The following is an 11173-nucleotide window of genomic DNA, read 5'->3' on the forward strand; positions in this document are numbered from 1 at the left end:
TTTCCAAGTCTTTCCAATTCCTAACAAATGGGGCAATGTCATTTGTTCTGATGGAGGCATAGAATTCCACTGTGTATATATACTAAATTTTCTTGATCCATTCATCTACTGAGGGCCATCTGGGTGTGTTCCATATCTTAGCTATGGTAAATAATGCTGCAATAAACATAGTTGTGCTGGTAGGTTTAGTGTGGTCTTGTTTGTAAACATTTGGGTATATGCCCAAAAGTGGGATTGCTGGGTCATAGGGGAGCTCTATGTGAAGTCTTTTCAGGGACCTCCATACTACTTTCCAAAGTGGTTGAACAAGATTACACTCCCACCCACAATGAAGTAAGGTTCCCTTCTGTCCACATCCCCTCCAGCATCTGTTGTTATTAGAGTTCTTGATATTTGTCATTCTAACTGGGGTGAGGTGGTATCTTAATGTTGTTTTGATTTGCATTTCTTTTATGGCTATGGAGGTTGAGCGTTTCTTCATGTGTGTAATGGCCATCCTTCTTTCTTCTTCAGAGAAGTTTCTCTTTAAGTCTTTATCCCACTTATTTATTGGGCAGTTGTTTCTTTGAGGATTTGTTGTTGGGGCATTTAATTTTTTGATTTCCAATTATATTTTAGATATGAGACCCTTGTCCGTTGTATGGCTAGTGAAGATCTTCTCCCAATCCATAGGCTTTCTATTGATCTTACTAGCTATGTCCATTGCCATGCAGAAGCTCTGCAACTTCATGCAATCCCATTTGTCCAATCTTTCTTTGATTTGTTATGTTTCTGGGTCTCTATTAAGAAAATTTCGGCCCGTGCCAAGGAGACCTAGGGTTTCTCCTACTCCATCCTGTAATGTTTTCAGAGTGTCTGCTTTTACTCCGAGGTCTTTGAAGCATTTGGAGTTGATTCCGGTGCAGGGTGATATATAAGGATCTAGTTTTAGTTTTCTACAAGTACTTAACCAATTTTACCATCACCATTTACTGAAGAGGCTGCCTTTCTTCCATTCTATTTTTTTTGCTCCCTTATCGAAGATTAGATGGCTAGAGTTCTGTAGGTTCATTTCTGGGTTTTCAATTATATTCCATTGATCCTGAGGTCTGTTCTTGTGCCAGTACCAATCTGTTTTGATTACTATGGCTTTATAGTTGAATTTGAAATTTGGTATTGATATTCCTCCAGCAGTGTTCTTTCTGTTGAGGAGCGTTTTTGCTATTCAGGGTTTTTATTGTTCAATATGGATTTTTGGATTGCCTCTTCTATTTCCTTGAAGTGAGGTTGGAATTTTGATAGGTATCACATTGAATTTTTAGATAGCCTTGGGAAGTATTGCCATGTGCACGATGTTAATCTTTCCAATCCAGGAGCATGGGAGGTTTTGCCATTTTCTAAGTTCTGTTTTGATTTCCTTTTTCAAGTTTTTAAAGTTTTCATCATAGAGGTCCTTCACTTTGGTTAAGTTAATTCCTAGGTATTTTTGGGGGGGCTATTACAACTGGAGTTGTTTTCCTAATTTCAGCCACACTTTTCTCATTTTTGGCATACAGAAAAGCCATTGGTTTGGGGGGGTTAATTTTATACCCTGCTACATTGCCAAAGTTTTGAATCAGCTTGAGTAAATTGGGAGCGGAGTCTATGGGATTCTTTAAATACAAGATCATGTCATCTGCAAAGAGGGAGAGTTTTATTTCTTCTTTCCCTATTTGGATCGCCTTTATGTCTGCATCTTGTCTTATTACTGTAGCTAGTCATTCTAATACTAGATTGAAGAGAAGTGGAGAGAGTGGACATCCTTGTCTTGTTCCTGAGTTAAGAGGAAATGGCTTTAGTTTTTCACCATTAAGTATAATGCTGGCTGTAGTTTTGTCATATTCAGCCTTTGTTGTATTGAGGCATGTTCCATGGATTCCTAATTTTTCCAAAACCTTCATCATAAAGGGGTGTTGGATCTTGTCGAATGTTTTATGTGCATCTATTGAGATAACCATGTGGTTCTTATTCTTGCTCCTGTTGATGTGATGAATAATATTAATTGATTTGCGTATATTGAACCAGTTTTGCATCCCTGAAATGAATCCTGTTTGATCCTGGTGTATGATTTTTTTGGATGAATTGTTGATGTCGATTGACCAAAAATTTTTTTTTTCAAATGAGTTTGAAAAATATTTATTAACCCAGTAATAAATATCAAGGTAAGGGAATTGAAAAGAAAACCAGATGCACACTCAATTTTTGAACCATTCTCCTTTCAGGGTTTAAATGATGAAACAGACTCATTCTTCTAGTGTGCCAGTCTCAAGCCTAGAATAACATTTGTGGCATAGAGGAAGTACTTTGTCTTTCCTGCCTATCAACTTCTAGGTTACCTTTAAAAGCAGACTGATTTCTTTAAATTCTGCAAATATTCTTTTATTTTCCAGACCTGGGGCTTGAACTCAGGGCCTGGGCACTGTCCCTGAGCTTCATTTGCTCAAGGCTAGCCATGTACCACTTGAGCCACAGTGCCACATTGTGCGTTTTCTGTTTATGTGGTACTGAGGAATAGAACCCAGAGCTTCATGCAGTGTTAGGCAATCACTGTAACAATAAGTCATATTCCAGCCCTGAAAATTGTCTTTATTTTATACAATTACAAATATCAGAGACAGTGCCTTCTCAATATGAATTACAATCAAAACAAATTTTTCTTGATTTGACTGGCATAATGTCTTTGAATGCTAGAATATATCGTTTTACTAAAGGGAAGGGAAGACCAATGAAAGTAAACATGGAGTAGAAGGAAGAGCCTGGAAGTGGAGTGACTATCTTGTATTTTACAAATAGACATAAGTCTCAGCTTGTATCTTCCTATACAACAAAAATCTTCTACCATGCCCGGATTATCTATTCTATGTTCATAGTATATTGAATAACAGATTGGCCAAAATTTTGTTGAGAAGTTTTGAATCAATGTTCATCAAAGAAATGGGTCTATAGTTTTCTTTCTTTGATGAGTACCTGCCTGGTTTAGGATGAGGGTTATGATGGCTTCATAGAATGCGTTTGGTAGTGAACTTTCTCTTTCAATTTCATTGAAGAGTTGGAGGAGTATTGGTGTGGGCTTTGCTTTGAAGGCCTTGTAGAATTCCGCTGTAAAACCATCTGGTCCTGGACTTTTCTTAGCTGGGAGGTCTCTTATTGCTGTTTCTATTTCAATGCTGGTTTAACTCATCTTGGTTTAGTTTTGGCATGTTAATATTTGCAAGGAAAAGGTCCATTTCTGCCAGGTTCTCAAATTTATTAGCATAAAGTTTTGAGAAGTATTCCCTTATAATGTTCTGAATCTTGGTGGTTTCTGTGGTGATCTTTCCATTTTCAACTCTGAGTTTATTTATTTGGGTGTGTTCTCTTCTTTTTCTGATAAGATTTGCTAAGGGTCTGTCAATTTTGTTAATTTTTTTCAAAGAACCAACTCTTTGTTTTGTTGATTCTTTCTATAGTTTTTTTTTTTTGGATTCTATTCATTTAATTCTGATTTAATTTTAATTATTTCTTTCCGTCTACTGGATTGGGGTTTATCTTGCTGCTCTTTTTCAAGGAGGTTCAGATGTCTTATTAAATTGTTGGTTTCAGATCTCTCCAATTTGTTGGTGTAGGAACTCAGAGATATAAACTTGCCTCTGAGCACTGCCTTTGCTGTGTCCCAGAGGAGCTGGTAATATGTGTGCTCATTTTTGTTGAATAGCATGAACATTTGAATTTCCATTCTAATCTCTTCCATGACCCACTCGTGATTCAGCAGTATGTTGTTCAGCCTCCATGTGTTACCGGACTTTCTTTGGTGACTTTTGGTGTTGAGTTATAATTTTATTCCATTGTGGTCAGAGAGAACACAGGGTATAAATTCAATGTTTCTGAATTTGGACAAGTTTGCTTTGTGGCCTAAAATGTGGTCTATTTTAGAAAATGTTCCATGTGCTGCTGAGGAAAACGTGCATTCTGATGTTGCTGGGAGAAATATTCGGTAGATGTCTGTTAAGTGTAGTTGATCTATGCAGCTGTTTAGATCTGTGGTTTCTCTGTTGAGTTTCTGCTGAGTTGATCTATCTAGTGGGGAGAGTGGTATGTTAAAATCCCCAACAATTAATGTCTTTGGATCTATGTGGGATTTGAGGGAAAGTAGTGTTTCTTGGATAAATTTGGGTGCTCCATTGTTTGGTGAATAGATATTTAGAATTGTAATATCCTCCTGAAGGAGAGATCCCTTAATTAATATGTAGCAACCTTCTTTGTCTCTTCTCACAAATTTTAATTTGAAGTCTATTTTATCTGATATTAGGATTGCAACTCCCACCTGTTTATGGGGGCCGTTTGCTTGGTAGATTTTGTTCCAGCCATTAAGATTGAAAATGTGTTCGTTTTTACGGGCAAGATGTGACTCCTGAAGGCAGCAGATAGAAGGGTCTTGGTTTTTAATCCAACTAGACAGTCTATGTTGCTTAATTGGAGTGTTAAGTCCGTTAATGTAGAGAGATAGGATTGAGAGGAATATGGGAGTTCTTACCATATTATCCACCTTCTTGGGGCTGCGAAAACTGGGTTGTTCCTATGGTTCTTGGATTCTCAGTTTGGGTGCAGTTTCTTGGCCTTTATTGCGGTCTTGTTGGCTTTCTATGTGTAGGACATCTTTAAGAATCTTTTGTAGGGCTGGTTTGGTGGAGATGTATTGTTTCAATTTTTCTTTGCTATGGAAGGTTTTTATTTGGCCTTCAGTTATAAAGGAGAGTTTAGCTGGGTACAGTATTCTTGGTTGATAGTTGTTTGTTTTTAGGGCATGGCATACATCATTTCAGTCTCTTCTTGCTTTGATTGTCTCTGCTGAGAAATCTGAGGTGATTCTAATTGTTTTCCCTTTAGAGGTGATTAATCTTTTCTCCTTGACAGCTTTAAGGATCTTTTCCTTGGTCTGAATTGATCCTGTGTGGATTATAATGTGACTGTGGGATGTCCTATTCTGGTCTGGTCTATTTGGGGTTCTAAAAGCTTCTTGTATCTGAATAGGCCTATCTTTTTGCATGTTTGGGAAGTTCTCTGATAGGATCCTGTTAAACAAATTTCTTAGACCATTAACTTCTGTTTCTAGGTGCTCCTCTACACCCATTATCCTTAGATTAGGCCTTCTGATGGTGTCTTCCAAGTGTTGGATAGATCTGTCATATTTCTTGGACTTGTCTTGGATGGTTGTATGTTCTTTCTCTATAATATCTAGGCTGTCTTCAATCCCGGAGATTCGATCTTCTGCATGGTCTAACCTGCTGTCAAGACTTTCTACTTCGTTTTTTATTTCTTTTCCTTCTAATTGGTCAGCTTTGATGTCTTCAAATTCTTTGTTGAAGCTTTGTTTTAGATCTTGTATGAACTTCTTTTCTTCCTTAATTTGGTGTTCAGTGTTTATTCTCAAATCACTTAGTTGATTGGTTATGGTTTCCTTGGACTCCCATTCCTTCTGTTGGGTTCCATTTAGCATTTCTTTTGTGGTCTCCCTGACTTCCTTCAACTCTTTGTTAATGGATCCCATGAATGCCTTTAGTGATCTTTGTGTATTCTCATCCTGCTCTCTCAATTCCTGTATTACTCTTTGCTTAGCTTCCTCCCATTCATGCCACTCCTGTACTTCTCTTTGAGTGTTCTCAGCCTGCTCATGTCATTCCTGCCTTTCTCTTTGAGTATTCTCAAGCTGTTCAAGCAAATCCTATATCAGTTTTTGGGTAGCTTCCTCACGCTCATGATATTACTGTATAAATCTTTGGATTGCCTCCTCTCTCTCACTATCACGCTCATACAGAGTCCTTTGTAGGTTTTCCATCTTTTCCTGCATTGACCTTTTGTTTGCCTTCTCTCTCCCTATCATGCTCATACAGAGTCCTTTGTATGTTTTCAATCTTTTCATTTATCATGTTTGCCAGGAGTGTTTGTAGAGCTATTTGGGAACTCTCCTCTGGATTATTCATTATCTGTTCTGTCCCCAGATTATCATGAGTGGGAGTTGAGATACTCGGACTTGCCATTTTTCTTGTGTTTTTCTGGCTTACTCTGCCCATTTGGGATGAAAGTAACACCAGTTTTTGCTAGAACACTATCTTAAGGCAAGCATCAACCAAAGTCTGTATTTGCACAGTCAATATTCTGCAGATACAATCTAGTTCAACACATACATCTATTCAATATCAAACAACTATATATTAATGGGCTATGAACAGCAAAGAAGAATTTTGAAAACCAGCAATTATTAGGGTTAGGGAGAGATGTGGGTAAAAGGTAGGAATAATGTAGGAAGGCACATGGAGAGTTAACTAGGTCCTAATCTCAAAGCAGGAAATAGGTTGGATAGGATGAAAGTAGAGAGAGAAAAAAAGTAGAAAGAGAAAGGGAAAAAAGAGACTAGAAATAATAGAAAAGTAAAAATTAAAAATATTATGCGGAATCGAAACAAACAATTCAGAGAAGAACGTGAATATAATGGGACAAGGGGAGGGATATAAAGGAGATGTGATAAACTTAAAAATAAAAATACTTAAAATATTATATTGGTATAAAGAGGTAGTACTGCTATTAAGGAATTTAAGTCTCAGAGGTTTGGAATTGAGAGATAAATTTGTGGATTAAGTGTGTACACAATGGGGGATAGGGTCTAATAGTCAACTATGGGTTTATCTGAGGATGTGCAGAGCAACAATTAAGTCACATAAAGAAGAACGAAAGAGAAGAAAAGGTGAAAAGGATAAGAAAGAAAAAAAGAAAGAAAGAAAGATCAGAAGTTCAGTAGAGCAAACAAAAAACAAAAAGAAAAATTTTTTAAAAAGAGAAAGAAAAATGCACACACACACGTGTGCGCCTAAAATCCAAATTATAAGAGGGAAAAAAAGTTACTAGGAAACAATTTTTTTTCAAAAAAGGTAAAAATTGAAAATAAAAAAAATTTAGAAAAAAAATTTTTATAAAAGTTACAAAAGAAGAAGAAGAAGGAGAAGGAGGAGAAAGAAGAAGAAGAAGAAGAAGAAGAAGAAGAAGAAGAAGAAGAAGAAGAAGAAGAAGAAGAAGAAGAAGAAGAAGAAGAAGAAGAAGAAGAAGAAGAAGAAGAAGAAGAAGAAGAAGAGGAAGAAAAACAAGAAGAGGTAAAGAGTTCTTTAATTTTTTTGGGAGGGGTTGGCAAAATCCTGTATCTCCCTTGTGTCCCTAACCAGCCTTTTGTTGGAGTCTCTGGTCTGCTTGTGGTCCTGTGGCTTGGTTGGTTTCTTAAGTTAGTTTGTTTGTACAGGCAGAAAAATGCTCTGCTTTACCCAGGATTTTGATATCCTCCTCCCAGGGTAGTTCAATGGGAGGGAGATCTGCTTTGAGTATCACAAATGAGGGAGATGGCTTTTTCCTCAAGTTTGGAGATGCTGTGATGAGGCTAGGTTCTGGGTAGAGTTGAGGCCTTTCAGCAAACAGTAGCTTTTCCTGGGGGCTAGTTTGTGAGAAACTCACAGAGCCCAGCCTAGAGCCATTCTCAGGGTTTATGTTTACTGAATTTCAATTGATTGTCAAGGCTGCTAAAGGGAGGGGCAGCCTCTGGCTCTGATTACCCAGTGAAGAAAGCCACTCCTGGGGCTGGCACTGGAGCTGGGTGACTTTTCCCTGGGTGGAGCTGAGTCTGGCAGATCAGGTTAGGTTCTTGTGAACTGCTAAATGACTCTAGTTTTTTTCCAAGGCCTGAGTTGGAGCTAGCAGCTCTGCCGAGTTTTGTCTGTATCCAAGATGGAGATCTCCGGTACTGGGGGGGGGGGGGGGGAGGAAGGGGTGGCCTTCCCTCCTCTGCTCCCTGAGAAGGAGTGAGGACATCAGGCTTCTACTCATGCCGAGTCTGGTTCCTGGGTCGTCTCTGATCTGTGGACTGCAGGATGAAGATGTCTGCTCCTTGACGGTTCTTGCTGGTGTTGAGTAGAAGCTCATCTCCCGCTTCGTCTAGCTCCTTTTTCCCGGACTCTCTGTGACTCAGGTATGGAGAGTTCGGCCTCTACCACCACCACTGCCGCCTTGGTGGTGGCAGCTGCTGGCAAGAGCTCAGATCTGTCTCCTTGCCTGGATTTTCCTTCTCTGGCCTAACTCTCTGTATTGTGATGGCACACTTGGTGTGATTCTCTGGCTTAGGACTGTTCACTGTAACTCTAAACTGCTTTCTAAGTGAGAGCTTGTTTAACCTCCAGCTTCTCCTCCGCCATCTTACAAAGAAACAAAGAAACAACTGCCCAATGAATAAGTGGGCTAAAGACTTAAAGAGAAACTTCTCTGAAGAAGAAAGAAGGATGGCTAATAGACACATGAAGAAATGCTCAACCTCCCTAGCCATAAAAGAAATGCAAATCAAAAGAACATTAAGATACCACCTCACCCCAGTTAGAATGGCAAAAATCAAGAACTCTAATAACAACAGATGCTGGAGGGGATGTGGAAAGAAGGGAACCTTACTTTATTGTGGGTGGGAGTGTAAACTTGTTCAACCACTTTGGAAAGTAGTATGGTGGTTCCTGAAAAGACTCCACATAGAGCTCCCCTATGACTCAGCAATCCCACTTTTGGGCATTTACCCAAATGTTCACAAACAAGACCACACTAAAGCTACCAGCACAACTATGTTTATTGCAGCATTATTTACCATAGCTAAGATATGGAACCAACCCAGATGGCCCTGAGTAGATGAATGGATCAAGAAAATGTGATATATATACACAATGGAATTCTATGCCTCCATCAGAAAGAATGACATTGCCCCATTTGTTAGGAAATGGAAAGACTTGGAAAAAAATTATATTAAGTGATGTAAGCCAAACCCAAATAAACATAGATCCCATGGTTTCCCTTATTCGCAATATCTAGTATATGTATGAGTCAAGCAGAAAAGGTTAGGTAAGGTGATGTTAGGAAAATAAACCCTACAGGGGGGAGGCTGGGAAGGGATGTGAAGGGTAAACAAAGGAGGAGGCTGCAATGCTTGGTAAGAAATGTACGCATTATCCTGCCCATGTAATTGTAACTCCTCTGTACAGAATGTTCACAAATAAAATTAAATTAAATTAAAAAAAAAGAAAATGAACCCTACGATATGTATTTAAATGGTTTTTTTCTTTCATGCATTTGTTGCTAACGCATTTATAAGATTATTTCTTTCTTGCTTTGTATGTCCCTCCTCCACAGTATAACCCCTGCTTTCACTGTATTTGATGTCGGTATAATTTGTGGAGGGGAAGGGGAAAAACAAGTTGATTAAATAAGGATACAGGTGGACCCGTTGCAGCAATGAGAAGTAGAAGTTGTCATGTCGAAAACGAATTTTACAACTTTGGTGTGGGGGGAGAGGATAGGGTGGGGGCTGGGGGTGGATGGGAAGGGATGTGAAGGGTAAACAAAGGAGCAGGCTACAATGTTTGATAGGAAATGTATTCATTATCTTGCCTATGTAATTGTAACCCCTCTGTACAGTATGTTCACAATAAGAAAAAGATTTCACACACACACACACACACACACACACACACACACACACACACACACACACACACACACACACACACATCATGACAGCCACCGCAGGTGACACTATGTTCCGGCTCCTCTTTGTGTCTAAGGTGTGTCTGGGCATCCTGGCGAACTGTGTCCTCTTCCTGCTGTATGCATACAGCTCCGTGTGCAAACCCTGGCTCTGGAAGCCCATTGCCATAGTTTTCATGCACGTGAACCTGGTCAGTGCCTTGACCATCATTTTTGAGTCCATGACCTTCATCGTCTCCTCCTATGGAGTCCAGTGTTTTTGGGATGATGCCACGTGTAAGGCGGTGCTTTTCCTGTTCAGGGTCACGCGGAGACTATCTGCCTGCACTATCACCTTCCTGAGTGCTTTCCAGGCCTTCACCATCAGCCGCACCCCTGCCTAATGGGCTTGGCTAAAAAGCCGATCGTCCTCCTGCATCCTCCACTCGCTGCTCTCCTTCTGGATCTTGAATTCCTTCATCTATTTCCACAAGATTGAATCTGTGGAATCCAATTGCAATTCAACCTTCATGAGCCTGGGATTTTCTCATCCCTACTGTCAAGTGAAGTTTGGAATTGACAACCAAACGCCCATTATCAGCTTCATTGTCCTGTGAGATGCTCCATTCCTGGTCTTCATGGTGGCCCCCAGCGTCTACATGGTGACGCTCCTCTACGGACACAGCTGCAGAGCCCGGCACCTCCACAGTCCCAGCCTTGCCTCCCAGCCAGCGCCCGAGAAAACAGCCACTCACACCATCCTGCTGCTGGGCAGCTGCTTCGTCTTCTTCCATTGCTCCAACAACATCGTGATTGTGTATTCTTTGTACACGCTGGAGAAATTGAATAAATACAAGGCTGTGCTTGTGATGTTGTCCTTCAGTTACCCCACCCTCTGCTCGTTCTTGCTCATGAAGAATAACAGAATGGTTTCTGGATGTTTCATTCACTCATGTTATACCAAGAATGATCCATTGTAAGAGGAAGTGAAGACCAGACCATGGTGGCAATCCAACTCTGCTCACCTCATCCTTCCTGTTTGTAGGATGATAGACACACCACAAAGGCCAGGAGCCAGTGTCTCAGGCCTGTTATTCTACTATTCAGGATGCTAACATCTGAGGATACAGGTTCAAAGCTAGCCCAGGCAGAACATCCATAAGACTATAATATCTAATTGACCACCAAAGGACCTAGAGTGGAGCTGTGGGGATTGAGCACTAGACAAGTTACTCAAATTCAGGTATGCTGCAATTTTAAAACATTGATGTTGTAAAGACTTATTGAATGTGCCTTTCTGTGTGTGGGGGGGGGGGTGTAAAAGTGTGTTTTCTTCAAGGTTTTTTGGGGATTTTGTTGCTTAAAATATAATAAAGAATGTATTTTCTGGTCTGGGAAGGTGGCTAAGTGGTAGTGTTTGACTTGCATGCATAAGGCCCTGAGTTCAGTTCCTCAGCACCACATAAGCAGAAAAAGCCCAAAGTGGTGCTATGGCTCAAGTGGTACACTGCTCTCCTGGAACTGAAGAGCTGAGGGACAATGCCCATGTCCAGAGTTCAAGCCCCATGACTGACCAAAAAAAAAGTATATTCTGTACATTATTAAAATTAACAACTTGTTCCAATTTTTATGAAGACAG

Source organism: Dipodomys merriami, unplaced genomic scaffold (assembly GCF_024711535.1).
Source record: "Dipodomys merriami isolate MVZ:Mamm:240054 unplaced genomic scaffold, mDipMer1.0.p SCAF_57, whole genome shotgun sequence".
In the NCBI taxonomy this organism is placed as follows: Eukaryota; Metazoa; Chordata; class Mammalia; order Rodentia; family Heteromyidae; genus Dipodomys; species Dipodomys merriami.